Source organism: Peromyscus leucopus, chromosome 17, assembly GCF_004664715.2.
Source record: "Peromyscus leucopus breed LL Stock chromosome 17, UCI_PerLeu_2.1, whole genome shotgun sequence".
Lineage (NCBI taxonomy): Eukaryota > Metazoa > Chordata > Mammalia > Rodentia > Cricetidae > Peromyscus > Peromyscus leucopus.
The window spans coordinates 42,553,586-42,573,087 of NC_051077.1; the positions used below are offsets into that span (position 1 = coordinate 42,553,586).

The 19,502-nt window shown below is 37.2% G+C and overlaps 1 pseudogene; it reads right to left on the bottom strand.

Moving 5' to 3' along the window:
- Window positions 1-3,980: 3,980 nt before the first annotated feature.
- LOC114706773 lies at window positions 3,981-6,349 on the bottom strand (annotated as a pseudogene).
- Between the last annotated feature and the right edge of the window lie 13,153 nt (window positions 6,350-19,502).

A 19,502-nucleotide genomic window follows, 5' to 3' on the forward strand; every position in this document is an offset into this window, starting at 1 on the left:
CTGACCACTACTACATTCATGGCCATCAACCTGTAGGATCTGGCCCAGACACCACGCATTCCTCTTGGACTTCCAGCATGCTAGCATGCCATATTCCAAATTCAGCCAAGTCAGATCTAACACAATTTTTACCAAGGTCTAGTCATTTGGATTGACTCATCAGCCCCTCCATAGGACCTTCCTAACTGCCAGATCTACCCATAAACTCTAGTCTTGAGCCAAGATACATATCATGTAGAGCAGCTCAGCCTCCTGTGCCCATCTGATGTCATTAAGCAATACATAATATTTAAGTACAACCCGGTCTGCATGCACACATTGTGCTCAACTTCATCCTGCTTTATGCATTTCAGACACAGAACTAATAGAAGAAATCCACATGCATAGATCTCAATTCTAAACTGTAAATAATAAGAAGGATAAAGTCAGTATTCATCCAGAATGTCATAAAATCCTATAGAAATATTTGTAGTTAAGGATTGTCTAGATAAACCCCAGGAAACAAAACTTAATAGAGCAATAAAAAATGAACTAGAGAATTCAAGGTGTTTAAAGAAAATATAAATATTAATCTCAATGAACTTAAAGAGAATGAACATAGAGAACAGATGCCTTCACCTTAACAAGAAATATAATCATAAGGTTGATGGAAATAACAAAGATAATCTTGGCTTTGAAATGGAAATTAATAAAGAGACAGATTGTAACATTGAGGAAAAGTCAAGCTGAAATAAAGATGGAATTGTAAAACACAATAATTCAACCAGAAATCTTGAGGGAAATCCTATCAAGTAGAATGAATAAAGCAGAAGACAGAATATCAGGACCAAAGACAAATTAGAAGATCTACACTAAATAAGAAAATAATATGGAAAAAAGTCATTAAGACACAGGAATTGTGAGGTACCATGACCAAACTTTGACAATACAGTGATAGATGAGGAAGTCACATCCCAGATTAATGACATAAGCCAAATCTTCAACAAGATCATAGAGACCACATTCTGAAATGATAAAAAAAAGACATACATATGCAGATACAAGAAACATGGAGAACACTATATAAACAAGACCAGAATAGAAACTTTCAACCCCAGAAGGCAATGCATGTTAAGTCCTAAAAGGCCACAAAAACAAACCTGGACTAATGTACATAGCTGTCTCCCAAAACAGAAGGAGAAAAAAAGAAAACAGACTTTGTATGACATAATCAACCTAAAACAATTATATACACCAGAAAAAGAAAAAAAAATACAGGAAGTGAGATTTTTAGGCTGAAGAAAAGAATGTGCATAATCAAAAAAATAGAGGAAAAAAATGAAGATACAATTACTGGAATATAATATACTGTGGAAAGTACAAACAACACCACAAAACAACACAATTGAAGAAATCAATATGTATCTTTCAATAATAGCTTTAAATATGGCCTTTAAAATAATGTTTAATGGATTCAATTCTCCAACCCAAAAAACACAAGCCAGCTGAAGTGATCAAAAAATAAAATCTATTTACTTGTTGTCACCACAAACAAAAAAATGCACCTTAGGTCTTTAAAAAAGAACTACCTCTTTTTATTAATAATTTTGGATAAATATATATATATATATATTACTAAATATATAAGTATAACCTCCTCGGTCCATATAATAGTTCATGTGTATATGCGATCATTTGGTGTTAGGCAGCCAATTGGTTTGCTCTTCCCTGGGGAAGACTTATTCTCCCAATCTCATCATAACAAAAAGCCATGTAAAAAGAAGCTATTCATATGAAATAGACCAAGGAAGATTATATGGAAGGATTTTGAGAAAAGAAAGAGAAGAGAGAAATGTAATTACAATCTCAAAAATTAACCTGGCTACAAAAGATGGCCATTTCAGACTCTGTATGCTCTGTAACCAGAAGTGCTCACTAGGGTCACCTTGATAGACTCTAGGAAGTTCTACTGTACTAGGTTTCTCCACCTAACTCCAATGCTCCCCAGTTCCAGCTCTCTTCCCTCCCATTCCTACCCTTTCATTTTATGTCTTACAGGGTTTCCTTGTCCAGCCTTGATAGGAGGCATTTCGCCTTGCCTTATTGCATCTTTTTTTTTTTTTTTTTTTTTTTTTGTCCTACTTGATGTCATTTCTTGGAGGTCTGCTCTTTTCTGAAAAGGAAACAGAGGGGGAGTAGGTTTGGGGAAGAGAGGAGGTGGGGGGAACTGGTAGGAGTGGAGGGAGGGGAAACTGGTTGGGATGTGTTGTACAAGAGAATAATTTATTTTCAATAATAATTAATTAATTAACCTGGTCGTTTTGTTAAGGAATGTGGAAGGCTGTGGAATTTGGACTAGGAAGGACGTTAAGTGTTATAAACAGGGCATAAAAGACAACTGATGCATAAATCTAATTAATCTTATCCATAATTATCAGGAGTCAGATATGGGGTAAAAACCTGAAAGATCAGAGAAGCAGGGGAGCAGCCACCTGTAACTTCCTACCTCTTTGTTCCTCCAACCAAAAAGGGCTGAGATCCTGTTTCAGGCCCTCCTTATCATTTCCTGTCCCTCTGTCTATAGTCCTTCAAACCTCTATGGTTAGCTAGTGGCTAGTTCTGCCTCCTGACGCCAAGCAAGCTTCATTTGTCAGAACACAAACAAAATATCACACAACAGACCATCAAAGTTGGGGCTGGGCAAACAATAGTTCTGAGAGCAATGTCAACTAAGGAGGTCCAGCTCAAGACGTTTAAGAGGGGAACAATATTAGCACCAATATTAGCAAACGGGCTAGAAACCATTCTTGTGATATTTTGACAAAGAAGGTTGGTTGTTTTTCTATTGTCCTAAGAATCTGCCTGAGGGCAAATAAAAGTTGTTGTGAGGCAAAAACTCCATTAACTACTTGACAAAACCAGAATTTCAGAGTACTGGGCTATGTGGGCATCCAACAGTCATCTTCTGGGGGCCCTCTGAGGACATTTTTCACTGCATGAGAGATGTGAAATTATGTTCAAAGGTTAATTTATAAGCTTCCTTTACCAGGATAAGGGTAGTAGCCTCTGTCCTGAAACAGGGGGGCATCCAGTGGCCACAAGGTCCAACTTTTTGGACAAGGATGCCACAGGGCATTTCCATGGCCACCTAGTCTGGGTTAGAAAACCTTTTATGATGTGCCTAATCTTATAGATGAACCTATAGGATGGCTTTGAGACAGGGAGAGGTGCTGGGGCTGGGGCTAAGGTCAAGGCAGTTTTAAAGCCCTGAACACCTCTTTTTTTTTTTTTTTTCCCAAGCCAAACTGTATCCAGCTTTATTAAAGATACTTTACATAAACAATCATGGTTTTTCAGGCAGGACATGGGCAGACAGTCATTAACAGTATACAAGAACTTCCAAACTCCCTTCTTGTATAGACTACCAAAATCAGAAAGCCACTATAAAACCCGATGAGTCTTCATTCGATGCTTTGAAAAGGGGGATAGCTTAGAGTGAGGGCTGACAGTTCACATTGAGGATGTTGTTTAACAACATTTCACAAGCCGACCCTGACTTTCAGGAAACCAAACGAACACGGCAGAATTATCAATCTGAAGATCCACAATCTTTTATAAAAGGAACCGCTGCTCTTTTGAGGACACAATGATACCACTGCAAAGTCCAGATTGCCTGATAGACTGGCAAAACCAATTTTGGGGGTCAGGTTCCAACAGGTCTCTGGTTTGAAGGGAGTTAAGTCTATGTTGATGGTCCAGGGGAGGAAGACACAGAAATGAATTAAGTTTCCCACACTAGGCCATGGTGGTCACATATGTCAACACCAGGACGTCTCCCCTGAGAGCCAAGAGGAGTCTTTCAAAATTAGCAGGGAAAGATGTTTTCCAACATCAACCATCATCAATCCAGCTTGGGAGACATTTTGTTAGTGACACATGTTCCTTCCCCCCAAAACAATGAAGTGTTCTGTGTGCTAACAACATAGCTTAAAAAAAAAAAGTAAAACAAAATTCTGCATTTTTATAAAACTTGATAAAAAATAGTATTTCAAACTGTACAGTCACCAGAAGTACACAGTTATCAAAAATGCACACATTTCACTTGGCATCTCCAGCACCTTCAGTTTTTTGTGCCTGGTCTGTTTTGGCGTCTCTGTTCTCTGCAGGATTATTCACATCCTTCCCGGCATCCGTTTTCCCCTACTTCCCTTTGGGGACCTTCTCTCCCTTCTTTGCAGGGGCCTTTTTAGACTTGGGCTCTGGCTTTGGAGGAGCAGGTTTAGCAGACAACCTTGCAGATTTTCTCTGTGGCTCGTCCTTCACCTTGGCTTTATCTCCTTTAGTATCCCCTTCAGTCTTTCTTTTGGGCTTGGCGGCGGCTGGGGACGTCGGCGCTGAACGCGGGGATGCGGCGGTGTGTGGGGTCCGTCCGTCCGGGGGTCGTTCTCGCTGCTTCTTCACACTGCTCTGCCCTGAACACCTCTTGTTCAGTATGAGTCCAGGTTAAAGGCTCAGAAATCCTTTTATACTGGCATATAGAGGCCTTGCTATTTCTGTGAACTCCAGTATCCAGGGGGGACAATTCCTAGCCACTACTAAGGCTTCTCTGACTGCCTCTCAGTTTCTGAATTTGGTATTTGGGGAAAGTCACTAATCTGGCTCTGAGACAAGGACTTTCTTCCTCTTTTTAAGTTGGTAACTAAGGGAAGTGGCCTCTGAAGAACAAGGCTGGGTGTTCTTGGCTGACACTCTGTAGCCTAAGGTTCAGATTTCTTGTAGCAATCCTTCAGTAGCCTGTCTACAGTCTACTTCAGTTTCTGAGGTCAAAGCAGATCATCTACATGTTGTAAAAGTACTGTCTCAGGAAATCTCTGCTGCAATGGCATAATATTGGCACTCAGTGCCTCCTCAAAGAGAATTGATGACTTCTTATGTCCCTGGGGTAACCAGTTCCAAGTAGGCTGTCCATCGTCTCCTCCTCTGAGACTGTCTACTTGAAAACAATGATGGGTTGACTCACTTTTGCCAGTAGAATATTTTTTAATTCCAGGATTGTGTACACCTGTTTCTCTAGATGCATCAAACTTGTGAGGTATCTCAGTTTGGGACTGTAGGATGAATGTTCTAGATCCTCTTGTTTACCTGCTTTAGGGCCTATACAGGCCTAGCCAGGGATTCTAGGTTTCTTCATGGGCAAGAGGGATGTGTTTCAGGGTGACTGGCAGTGGCTATGATGCCTGTCTTCAAGTTGGGAGATTTGAATGGTAATCCCTTACTTTACTTCTAGAGTCGTTGGGTATAGCTTGAAACAAATAGGTGCAGCTGAACTTGTTAACTGAGCAACTATAGATTCTTTGTGTTTAGCCAGCCTGGGGGGTTGGGATCTTCCATAGCACCAGGAAATCTCTACTGTACATCTGAGAGAGAGTTTGATTACCTTCCCAGGATGAGGATAGTGCCTTCTATCAGGAAGGGGGCAGGGCAATAAAGCTTAACTAGGTGACTGCATGTCCAATTGTGCATCTCTATAGTCTTCTTTTTTTTTTTTTTGGTTTTTCGAGACAGGGTTTCTCTGTGTAGCTTTGCGCCTTTCCTGGGACTCACTTGGTAGCCCAGGCTGGCCTCGAACTCACAGAGATCCGCCTGGCTCTGCCTCCCGAGTGCTGGGATTAAAGGCGTGCGCCACCACCGCCCGGCTAACATCTCTATAGTCTTTATCAAAAAAGATGGTGGTTTTGAGTTAATGCAAAAGGTCTTATACTATTATAGGTTAGTGATCATCAGACATGACAAAAAATGAGTTATCATTCCTTTCCCAAAATCAATGGTGCAGGCAGTAATCGAGGGACAATAGGCAGTTTTTCCTTTAACCTCCCAGAGTGCAATCTTTTGGTCAGTCAGCTGGCCTAGGGTCTTTTAAAGGATCAAATATGTTATTTCTTTCTTCACTCACAATTCTGTTTCTTTGCTCCCTACTTTGAGTATCACCCTAGGCTTCTAGGGGCTCAAAGGATAGGAACCTGGGCCCCTTCATTTTTCTAAATGAAGTACTTGTGGGGTTTTTCTCCTTTCCCTTTTGGCATTCATTCTTCCTTTTTCCTTCAAGTGGGAACATTTCTCTTTTGCTAGTGGTGGGTTCCTGGTCTACTGGTCTCCTTTTCACTTTTCACACCAAAATGGTATATTCTTGGGTCCCTCTCATAGGGTGGCCACTATGGCTCTAGTTAACATTTTATCTGCCTGGCTATGCACAGGGTCTAGATTATTAAACACCTACGGAGCCACCTTCAGTAACTAAGATGTAATTCATGCTTTCAAAACCTTCCAATTTCTCTAATTTTTCCCCAGTATCTGGGGTAAACTGGATCATGAAAGCAATGTTAAGCTTTGATGCATTCTCTGGTGCTTCTGGATCTATGCCCCATGACTTTTGTGTCCTCCAATAGGCATCCCAGTTATGCACCAGTGTGGTCAGAAGTTCCCTGCATGAACTTGCTTAACTTTGGCAAATTTGTGGGCTTCTGAGCTGCTGCTTGGAGTCTAGCCAGAAAAGTCCAGAGGTAGATATCAAAATTTCCATCAACTTTGTTGGTATTAGTATCCCAATTGTGTCATTTGGAGGGGAATGCATTCTCTGTTTTCAGTGTGAAAGATTCAATTTTATGCCATCTATTTCTCCAGTGGTGGAGGAACAGGGTGGCCAGTAACTTCTGGGAGTCCACCCACTAGGTTAGGTTGTTTTTTAGCAGAATTTCCCATAGTTTCATTTTCTCAGTTCCCACTCACAATTTCAATTACACGACAGACTGACATAAATAGACAAACAATAGTAAACACGCAAAATCCAGATGTGTAGACACCACAGGTTACAGATTCAGAAAACAGGGTCAGTGCAGAACAGGGTTCTTTGATATCTCAGATTTATCCTGACACAGTGATAGCAAAAGCATCCAGTTTTGCCTTATGCCTTAGACAGATACCTTGGTGAGAACTATATTTAAACTCTCCTCCAGGGGTCTGAACTTGGTGACTATTAAAGAGAATTTAGGTGGTGATTACAGAGGGATCAGGAGTGCCATGAACACTGATAGCATTTCTCCCAGAGCCCTGGAATATCTCAGGTTGAGCACCCCCATAGGAAGTCTCCAACACCTGTAGCAGCCCAAAAACCACCCAGAGGTTCAAGGGTCTAGTGGCTATGGTCCCTTGAGGGATCTTACTAGGGTCTCCAAACTGTGATGGGGCAAAGAGTCCAAGGACAACTCAACAAAACCAGAGTACAAATTTGAGAGTCTTTATTAAGTCTGTCAGTGAATGTTTTGAGATAGATAGTTCTCACAAAGAAACTCTGACTGCCTTCTGAAGGGAGCTTTTAAAAGCCGAAAACTCACATCCTGGATAGCAATTCCTGGGGTAAGTAGAGCAAGCAAGCAGTTTGACCAGAGCAAAAAGCAAATATATATATGGAGTATCTTGAATTTAAGTCCATGGGGCAGGTTTGCGTAATATTTTAAGCGATTTTCCTATAGGAAGAAGTCTAAGAGAGGGGACAACTCTAAGTCAGGACTTAGATGGCTGTAGCAGGGAGAAGATGAAGGAACCCTGGTTCCCATCTCAGAGAGGTTGAGACTAATTTACTTGGCAGAGGATATTTCAAGACAGCCTTACATTAACTCTGTTACTTGGTTACTAGTAATCACTCTTATACTGATGAGCTACTGATACATTAAAGAAATAGAGGCTATAAATTTGAGAGTAAGGTGAATAAGAGGAAGGGTTAGCCAGGAGGCAGTGGTACATGCCTTAAATCCCAGCACTCAGGAGGCAGAGCCAGGTGGATCTCTGAGAGTTCAAAGGCCAGCCTGATTTATAGAGCAGGATCCAGGACAGGCACCAAAACTACACAGAGAAACCCTGTCTGAAAAAAATCACAAACAACAACAAAATGATAATAATCAGAGGAAGGGTTAGAAGGAAAAGAGGAAAGAGGGAAGATGATAATGTTGTAATTATATCTTATTGTCAAAATAAAAAGTCTGATAAAAATTTTAATTAAAAATAATCATTAATAATTCCACAAAACTGTAATTTTTGTGTGAAGCATTTTAATAACATGACTGTTCCAAGCCCAGCATTATGTGATTTAAATTTATTTTGTTACTCATTTTCCAGATCTTTATCGTGAGCCCTGTTGATAACATAGTATCACATTGAAAAGGGGCTGACTCACCCAGGTGCTGTCTCACAAAACCTTTGAAGTTATGTCAAAGGCTGAAACCATCCAGTGACATGCTTCAGAGGAATAAATACTTCAGTCACTTCACATTTTCTTTTGACCATGCATCACATGTGGAATCCATTTAATCCATTTAATGTGGCTTACACTGGCCTAGTCTGTAGATAACATAGAAGGAAGAAGAAGACAGGAACAAAAAGAAACGTGTGTGATCTGAAGTAACACCAATAAACTCATTAACATTTTGCATTAACATTCATTTATCTTTCTTTCCTGTGACTTGATTTATTTTTTACTTTGTGGAATACAGAAAACAGTGGTCATTTGATAAATTGTCAGTTGGTACATGACTCATATCTCCACATGTTGACAGGTTCCATTAGACAATATAAAATACCGTGCTTAAATATCACTGCTCTCCTGATCAGAAATGCGTTAAAAACAAGGAAGCTGTCAAGTTTTCAGAGGCAGAGGAATTTTCCAAAATATGATTTTCTTTGAAAGCTCAAATTCTGTCGTTAGCAGCACATGCTTTCAGTTGTTTATCTTGACATGACAGATTCACTTCTCTCATTGTCAAAGAGATGTCTACCACTCTCCCAAATCAGAATCCTAACAGTTTGTCATTCTTTCACTGTCAGTTAAATTGTTGAAGAACATCATAACTAGTTTTTCTGAATGTTCAAGGGATTATATGAACAGTTTTCCTTAAGGTAATCAATGGAGTTTAACAGGCAAAAATACTGTACTTATCACTCTTCTTTCATATGAAACATTGATTCATGGCCAAAACATAACATGGTATAACTTGAATTGCTTTATTAAGGATATTCTTCAGCAGTAAAATGACAATGATTTTACCATGAGTGAAGGATGGTCAAATATTCAGTAACTAAATGTTGATGGTGATTTTATTTTTGTAATAGGAATAGTGCTTTCGTAACTTATATGACCATCAAAAAAAAAAAAAGAATGGAGAGAAGATGTCAACTATATTCACACAGTGAAGTACTATTGAGTCTTAAGAATGATGAGAGTCAAACCACCTTCTGTATACATATTTCTATGTCTGTAAATTAGTGCAGCCCTCAGTCTTCAAAAGACATCTCTTCATGCCAGGCGGTGGTGGTACACGCCTTTAATCCCAGCACTTGGGAGGCAGAGGCAGGTGGATCTCTGTGAGTTCGAGGCCAGCCTGGTCTCCAAAGCGAGTTCCAGGAAAGGCACAAGGCTACAGAGAGAAACCCTGTCTCGAAAAACCAAAAAAGGAAAAAAAAAAAAAAAGACATCTCTTCTCACAGTGTGCTATGGTGACTAATATATAGTCTCATAACTGATCAGAATGCAGAGAATATATGTCCCTGCATTACTCGGCTGTAAATGGGACATCCATACCACTAACCTCCCCTAAGGCTCAGGAGATGTTAAGAAGAAGAGATGGAAAGACTGCAAGAAAGAGCCAAATGTCAGAAATGGCTAATGAGAAACATTGTCTGTTGTACATGACAAGACAATTGCATTTAAAAACACTTAACAACTGTGGTTGCCTGGATGAAACTGTATAAGATCAAGCAAATTCATACTCAGCATAGATAGTTGGAGGAGTTGTCAAGCTGCCATTATTAGCTGAGATACTGTGGACAGTAGATGGCTTCTAGTTGAAAGAAAGTCAGCTATTATTTGGCATGTGGTCCTTGGTAGGTCAACCATAGTCCAGTATATAGCCCCACACCCATATGCATATATAAAGCACTAATTATATTCAGTGTGTTATAACATAAAAAGAATTTTTTATAACATAAAAAGAAACCTGGGAAATGGAAGTAGTAGTGTTTGGGAGAAAGTAGGGTGCTATGGAATAATCCTTTTGTACACTGTAAAGATTTGTCACTCAAATTGATTTAATAAAACACGGATTGGCCAGCAGCCAGGGAGGAAGTATAGATGGGGCAATCAAATTAAGAATGCTTGGGAGAGGAAGGGCAGAGTCAGGAGTTTCCAGCCAGACCTAATGGAAGCAAGATGAGAATGGAGATTGTCATACTAAGAAAAGGTACCACGACACATGGCTAAACATAGATAAGAATTATGGGTTAATTTAAGTGTAAGAGCTAGTTAGTAATAAGCCTGAGCTACTGGCCGAGTATTTATAATCAATATAAGCCTCTGTGTGGTAATTTGGGAAGCAGCTTCTGGGTATTTGGGAGTTGCTGGTGGGACAGAGACTTCTGCCTACAGTAGAAGAATGGGAATATGATCTAAATATATTGTATACATTTCTAAAATTATCAAATTAAAGTATTATATTTTGAAAATGATGAAAGTCCTATCATTTCATGCAATATTTGTGAATCTAGTGGAAATCATCTTAAGTGAAATCCACAAAAATGTCAGTAAAACAAGAAATGGAAGGACAGCTAATTTTAACAACAAAAATCCAATGGCTCAAAAAAATTCTTACTTTTCACAAGAATAAAAATTTAATCATGTATCTCATTTTCCCAAACATCTAATATGCCTCAACCCACACCTACAGCACAGTAGAAAAATTATTTATGAACATTCAAAATACTATATTATTTGCAGAACTCTTAAATGTTATACTACATGCAAATATGTTGTGATGCACTCAAAATTAAATAATGCAGGTATATTTAAGAATATTAGGTAATAACTAGGACCTGTGTGTTTGTTATTTTTTTAATTACAGATTTTTATTTTATTAATCAATTATCTTTTAAGTTAAAGCATTAGTCATTTGCTTTAGATATGAAAAAACTGTTCATTCCATTGACAATATCCATTATTAGGGGAAATATTTTTGATTGCAATAACATTTTCATCTTTATTTTTTTAAATGACATCCACAGACATAAGCCACTGGAATCACTTAGTAGAATTAATTTTAAAACTGTTGTTTCAAAATGGGCTATGAATAGACAGAATAATTAAATTAGCCTTTATCTCAACCTATGCAAAAGAATCATCTCAATAGATTAACACTTTAATGTAAAGTTCCAAAGTACAAACACCTGGAAGCAACAATAACAAAGCTGAACAACTTCAGTTATACAGTTAATTTTGGGTATGATATCAAAAGCATGTGTAACAAAATCAAAATAGATGAATAGCATTGTGTTAAACTAAAAAAAGTCTTCTCAGTAAAGGAAACTATTAAGAGAGGGCAAATATCTCACTGCATGAAAGAAAACATTTCCAAAAGCCAAATCAGATAAAGGCCTCATTCTCAAAGTGTATAGATACTTCTGTATTTATGATAGGGAAACATCTAGATAAGACTATTGTAAGTTAAATATCATAAGTTGAAAATACACTCAATAGACAACATACTGGACATCATAGATAGCATCATAGTACACACTAGAGAGATGTTAACACATGATCTCGTAGATTACTGGAAGCTGAAGCCCACTATCACTGTCCATCATCATGAGTACCAATATTGTACATCACTAGTCCAAAAGAAAGTATCATTCGAGATAGAAATTCAACTTTTGGTGAATGCACAGAGTGTTGACACATTTGAAATGATGAATGAATATCAGTAAGTCAGAGTCCATCTGTATCAGGAACTAAAGACAACATGAAAACAAATAAAAGTTTTAAAATACACATAAAGCATTTGAATAGAAATTAATTTTTAAAACAGATGTAAAGAGGCAACATAAACATGAAAAGTACAAAGTATCATTATTATCATTCAATATTAATTAAAACATCTATAAGAAACCATTTCGCAGAAGTTAAAGTGACTCAAGCCAAAAGATGAAAGATGATAAGTTTAGACAGATTCATAGTGAAAAGGAAAATTCTGAGCCATTTTAGTGGGAGCATAATTTACTTGTTTAGGAAAAAATATTCTTCAAAGAATTACAATGTAAATTAACACACTGTACAGGCTACATTTTTGTTACTCTGACCAAAATATGCGTTGAAACAAGTTATAGGATGAGAGATTCATTTTGGATTAGGGTTTAGAGGGTTCCCGTCACGGTTACTTGACACAATGGGTTTAAGAAAAACATCATTTTGGGAGCAGTGATCAGAGAGTGTCACATGAACAGGAGCCAGATGTAACTCTCAAAATCATGCCCACACACACAACAGAAAGGAGCGCTACTATTATTTTGCCTTAAAAATTGGCAAAGTTCTGTGATTGTGATAATTGTTAATCTGGAGTGCAACATTATAATTCAGCCAAATACAGACAGGCAAAGGTTTTCATCAAATTCCTCCCTTCAGGGCTCATGGAACCCTGTGGAAAAGGAAGCAGAGACAGTATGAGATGCAATGGGGACAGGGGACACCAAGAAAACAAGTCCTCTAAATCAATAAGATCAACACACATATGTACTCACAGAAGCTGAAGCTTCATGCACAGTGCCTGCAGAGATCTGCACCAGATGGGGTCCTATAGCTGAAAAGAGAATTGCACAAATGCCCCATCCCTAACCCAGAAGCTATCTCCAATTGATAACCACTTGCAAATGAAATTTTAGTTTCCTCTAAGGAGGTCACACTGGGGAAACAAACTACTCCTTAGGGTAGGCTGCATGCTCAGCAGTAGATGGTCAACAGAAAACTCAATGGCATCTTTGGAGATACCTTGCCTCATAATGCTGTGTCATGGCTCTTCATGTTTTTTGGTTTTCTCTTACTATTTATTACATTTCAAAACACACACACACACACACACACACACACACACACACACACACACACATTTTTCTTCTCTCTTTTATCCTGCAGGTTCTTTGCATATAAGTTGCGGCTTCCAGTTTAATGTTTTCACTGGACGTCTGAGTGTGTGAAAGAGTAGGTCTCTATTTCTTGTGCCCCATAGCAAAGAGTCTTGTGATTCGACCTTGAAGTATAAGACACCTGGTAACCATACCTTTGCACCCTATTATGAAGACTTGGAGAGCAATATAAACTCTGTCTCTCTGATCTTGAATCAAACCACAAGTTGGAAATCATTGTGGGCTCCCACACTACTATTTGCTTGTTTTGTTCAATTCTAATGTGTTAATTTTTATATTATTATTTTATTTTTATTCCATAAAAGCCTATTTGTTTTTTAGTAGAAATGGAAAGGAGGTTGATCCTGATGGGTAGGATAGGAGGTAAGGAGAGAAGCAGATGGTAGGGAAATCATAATCAGGATATGTTATGTGAAGAAAAAAAGCTATTCTTAATGAAAGAAAAAATAGAAAAATAAAATTATTTTTTTATTTGTTTTAATTTCTTTTGTTAAAAAGTTAATAATAATTTAATTTTACATATGTAAAATTATATTTTTAAGACAAAAAGAATGTCCAGACCTACTTTGGAGCTATGAATTAGACTCCACTCTTTACCAAGACACCAAGGTGATTCACAGACACATTCAAGTTTGAAAAGGTCTTTAGTAAACTACTTTGTATCACAGAGGAACATCTTTTAAAATTCTTTCAGACACATTCATTCAACGATGTGCTCACCCTACAAACAACTATAATGGATCTCTTTGGGGTTAGATACTGCAATTGACATTAAATGTATTGCAGTGAACAATGCTTGATTATTGTTCTTAATTGGAGATGGAAGCAAAACGTGGACCATTTTCAATAAGCAGTATACATGGTTTTTGTTTTACTTTTACTTTTCTTAAGAAGCGACAGAAAATGTTCCACAATAAACCCTATAGTGAGAGATTTACAATTTTATTTATTACCCATTCTGATATCAATTGCAGTCATATTCTAGGCAGGGGGAACATTTAATAATCATATGAGTGACACTAGACATTTGACCAACAGAAAGTAAAATACGAATGATCAGCTAAGTGCCATAATGTATAACTTTGTAAGTAAAAATTATCCTACTCATTCTTTCAGATATCCCAGAGGTACATTATTGTAAACCACAATTCTGTTTTATAGAGCCTGTGTGATTAAGTTTTCTTGGCAAGTTGCCCCGAAAATCACCATTCTATTCTTTGTAAACTTAGAAATATTGTCAGGTTATAAATGCCATCTATGGACCCTGTTGAAAATAATAGGGTCAGACAATAAGTATCAACTCCATGAACATTTCTTCTGCTGACAATAATAGTCATTTAATGGAGTGAGCCTGACAATTTGCTTTGCAGTTGCTGAGATTTCCAAAAATATTGATGAAATACTACTAAGAACCACTCTTCTGAACCAGAGGAACTTCTGGAAACATTGACATTTACAACTCAAAGACCTAACATATCAGGCTAAATAATACTATTATTAACTTCAAACAGCTGGATAGCTTGTATATGACTTCCTTTTCAACACTGTTGTAAGGATGGATGATAGATGATGCTAAATAGATGATGGATAGAAAGATAAATAGAAAATAGATAGATAGAAGATAGATGATATAGAGAGATGGAGAGATTGAGAGATACACAGATAGGTAGATGGGGAAATGTTAGATAAATAGATGATAGAGAGATAGATGGATATAGAGATAGAAAGAGAGTTGAGAGATAGATAATGGGTTGTCTGGAAGGGAAGCATCAGATCTAATGAAGGAAAATAATTGATCTCCTCTTCTCCCATTCCTTTCCCCTCACATGTTAACCTTAACTAATCATATTCTAATTATGCAACCCATTCATTGTTCAACTTCTTCTGGTTTCTTTTTTGGAGGGATATTTGATGTCTTGAACTACCTCAGACTGCATCTAGTCACTGAGCCAATTTCTCCAGCCCCTGGCATATTTGTTGTGGATCAGAGCTTTTCTATTTAAGACACAGAGATCTGCAGATTGTTGAAATGGAATATAATATACATATATAGATGAAAATAGAAAATACTTTGACTCTCCATGTAACCATGTATTAAACTAGAACATTCTTCTCTTTCTGGATACAGCCCTATATCTCCTTTACAGCCTAATAGCTCCTTTTTGTACCAGCAACATTGTAACCCTACAATCAGTTGCACATAAAAAAATTTACTTTTAAATTTCCATACAATTAAGACACAACTGGTCCTACTTTTTTCTTTATACTTTCTCTATCTGCTATTTTTATTTTCTATATGTATAATATTCCTTTAGAAGCCTCCCTGTCTTCCATGCTTGAATTACAGGTGTGTACCATCATATACAGGCTTTATCTGCTTTTTTCTCTGTTCATATTCCTGAACCTCATTTTTCAGATTGTTTATGAATTCATGCCCTACTATTTTTCAAATGAAAATTTATTGGGTCAGTTTATCTGAAGTCAATATAGTAAAATGGAAAGATGGCTGTGTGATGCCACCCTGAAGTTTCTGTCTTTGAAACAGTAAGTCACTGTTTCTTCAGTTGTTAAGAGCACTCTCTGCTCTCCAGAGATCTGTGGTTCAATTCTGAACACCTGTATGGCAGTGATAAATGTCTCTAACTCAAGCCCCAGGGGACCTGATGCACTCTCCTGGCCTCTGTGGTCACCAGACACACTTTTAATGTTCAGATATACATGCAGAGAAAACTCAATATGTATTTTTAAATAAATAAAAATAAACAAATGAATAAGCCAGATGAGCTAGGAACAACTAAGTCCCCTCCATTTCTTCTCTTTACCTCACCATCAAGAATATATTACAAGAAAGGAGCATTGGGTTGTCATTTCCTGATGACAAAGCCATAGTCTCTTTAATAACAATGGTTTTCCTTTTGTAACTACAGCCCATTTTACAGTACACAATTAAGGAGTAATTTAAAATATTACAAGCATTTTTTTTTCTTGTGATCATTGACTCTATAGTTAGAAACACAGGTTCTCAAGATTTCTAGACGCATAGAGAAACATACTAAATATAACTATGAGCATATATTCACATTCAATATATATATATGGTCTCAGTTATTAAATTTAAAATCTGAAAATATTTGATTCTTTGGAAGCCCATATGAGATCCAGATATATCGTTTTATAAAGCTTCCAAGTTGATAATGTCAACAGTGATCTAGGGATCTTTTCAAATGAATATAAAAGTAATGGCTTCATTTAAACCATGTGGAAAATTTGTCACATTGAGGAGATAATTTTCAATGTGATGGCTGATAAGAAAAGGATGATAGTTTCCCCCCCTCTTATAATTAATTTCTGGCTGTTTAAACTTATTAATCTTATATGGCATTAAATAGAACCTCCCCCTTGTGGTACTTTGACGGTTTAGATGAAACACTACCATCATCACAAGCCCCTTTAAGTGGTCCCATGCTAAGGATGTATAACTAGGGTGTCTGCGTTTATGTCAAGTTGTCTCCTAGCACTTATGATGCCTTCGAGAGACAAATGCTTGCCTCTTCAGTCCTGAAGTATATTAGACTGTTGGAACCACACATTCCACGTTAGTATTGTAATTCTCCAGGAGAACTCTCTGTGCATTTACTTTAAAATAGTCAATGTAATTACCATTTCAGGTCACTTGTGTTCTGTTATATTATTTCTGCAATTTTTCTTCCTTAATACTTATATTAAATGTTTGATTTCTTTTTTTTCTATTAAGAAGAACAGGAAAGACACTTAACTCAAACGTGGCTTGCCAAGTTCTTGTTTTCCACAAATATCAGCTTTGCTGTTTTTAAAGCCAAAATAAATTGAAAATAAAATAGAACTGGAAGAAAATTATATTACACACATTGATCAGCAACACTAACAATGTCTCCACTCAGGAGATGTTTTAAAAACATCTTTAAAAAGGAATGGAAGCTAATTCCAAGTTACAATTAATGAATAAAATAGCAATTAAATAAAATTTCAAACTCTCCATCATAACTCAACAATCAAAACTGGTAGCAGGTACATGGTAAAGGTTTGGTAAAGAAATATTTCAGAACACACTTGGCTGGAGTATGATTTGCAGCCCTAAGTATGAATAATGCCATACCCTGAACTAACATGAAAGAGCTCATAGGTTTAGAAGATGATAGACACACAAGTGGATTTGAAGTGAGCATGGCTCCTGGATTGAGCTTCTGAGGATTTAGTATAAACTATCATCAGGAATTGTCTCCAGCTACCCAGAGACCCAGGAAATGGTAAAACAGGAGCTGATCTGGCTGCCATAGAAATGAAGACCCCTCTCTGGCAGATGAGTTAACATTTTCTTCAATCATTCCAATGGAAGTTGCTCAGTAACTCTTAGACAAGTCCAGGAAATTAAGCAAGCATTAAAAATAGAATTAAAAGAGGAGATCTTCTTCATGCTAGTGACCAAATTATTTGATAGAATTCTATTGTTACCTAAATCCAATCATTCTCTATGCAGATTTATTGATAACTTGCTGCTTGATAATTGAGTCAAATGAGCATTCTATATTCAGGAAGAAAACATATCAGTTAATATAATCCAAATAGCACTAACTGATGTCCTGTGGACAGTCATTCCTTAGAAAGCAATACATTATTCTGAATTTACTGACTTAAAGATAGTTGATTTGATTCTTGAACCTGAGAACAAACCACAACACCCTATTATAAACTATCATATATATTTCATTTCTGAGAGGACAGAAAATCCTGTGCAAGACAGGCCCAGATACACCACGCTTGACCAAGTTGTTTTGGGGGATATTATTTTAAGATATGTTACATTTGTTTATGCTAAGGTGTATTTGTTTAATGATTCAAAGATGAATTATATACTTTATGTTGCGTTTGTTTAACTCTGTGAAGCTGTGTTGCTTTCCTGTCTAAAACACCTGATTGATCTAATAAAGATCTGAATGGCCAATAGGTAGGCAGGAAAGGGTTAGTGGCGCTTCCAGGCAGAGAGAATAAATAGAATGAGAAATCTAGGCTCAGAAAAAAAAAGGAGGAGCAAGAAAAGGAGAAGTAGCAGAGGATGCCAAGGGTCAGCCACCTAACCACACAGCCAGCCCATGGAATAAGAAGAAAAGAAAGTTATAAAGAATAAAGAAAGGTGAAAAGACCAGAGTCAAAATGTAGTTAAAGAGAAACAGGATAATTTAAGTTAGAAAAGCTGGCTAGAAACAAGCCAAGCTAAGGTCTAGCATTCATAAGTAAGAATAAGTCTTGTGTATCTATTTGGGAGCTCGGTACCTGACCCCTAAAGTGTGAAAAAAAAAAGAAGTCAATTACAAAGCTGCCTTTCCATCCCTCAACACTGGTCACTAATGCAAATACTCCCATTAGGTCCCACCTTTCCAACGTAACTCAAAATTTTTTTCCTGTTACAATGATTTTATATAAAGTGAATTTTAGGATTTCTGGTAGCTCAAAAATATATAGATCAGGCTACAAGAAGGCTTGTTTTTAACCTCTTATCCCTGATAAAAATTAGACAAGAAAATTGGATCCTGCACAGCCTAACTCCTGCGCTATTCACGTGACTGTTAGCACACTTCGCTCGTTTTTCTTACTCTGTTCTGTAACGCATCCATAAATGGTGAAAGGATGGATTATGTAGAGATAGCAGTAATATATAATTTATTTGTCCTAATCAATATCTGATTAACAACTGATTTTACTTTTTAGGAAACTTTTTTCCAAATATTTTTCTTAAAAAGAAAATAAGTTCACACTTTCTAGGAAATAACAGCAAAGTTACAGTAGAAATGAGTTATGAAAAGGCCCTAAGAGCAAGAATTTCAACCAAGAACAAAAGGACCATGTGATAGGGATAGTAGAACACCTTTGTGTGTGTGTGCTTGTGTGTATACAATTGTGTACATATGTGTGAAAATTTGCATGTATGCCTATGTGTATATATGTATGTATATGTGTATGTGTGATTATAGGTGTGTTTATGCATGTAAGCAGCCACAAGGTTTAGTTTTTAATAGCAGTTTAAATGGGAAGTAAGTCAGAGAAAAGTTCATATACAATGTACTTTTTAATCCTCATGATCTAGAGTAGCATCATCAAACTGAGAGCCTCTTGTGGAATTTTATTACTTTAACTATATAAAGATGTGTTAACATTTGCTTCTGCTGCATTTGTTTAGTTAGGTAAAGATGTGTTGCTGTTTTACCTTGCCTGCCTAGGGCACCTGATTGGTCTAATAAAAATATGAATGGCCAATAGCTAGGCAGTAGAGGGATAGGAGGGACTGGTGGGCAGAGACAATAAGTAGGAGGTGGAAATTAGGATCGAGAAAGAAGGGAGAAAGAGAGGGAGATGCCCGGGGCCAGCCAGACAAGCAGCTGTTAGCCAGTCAGATACAGAGTAGGACATACAAAATGAAAGAAAGGTAAAGAGCCCTGAGGTAAAATGTAGATGAAGAGAAACTGGTTAAT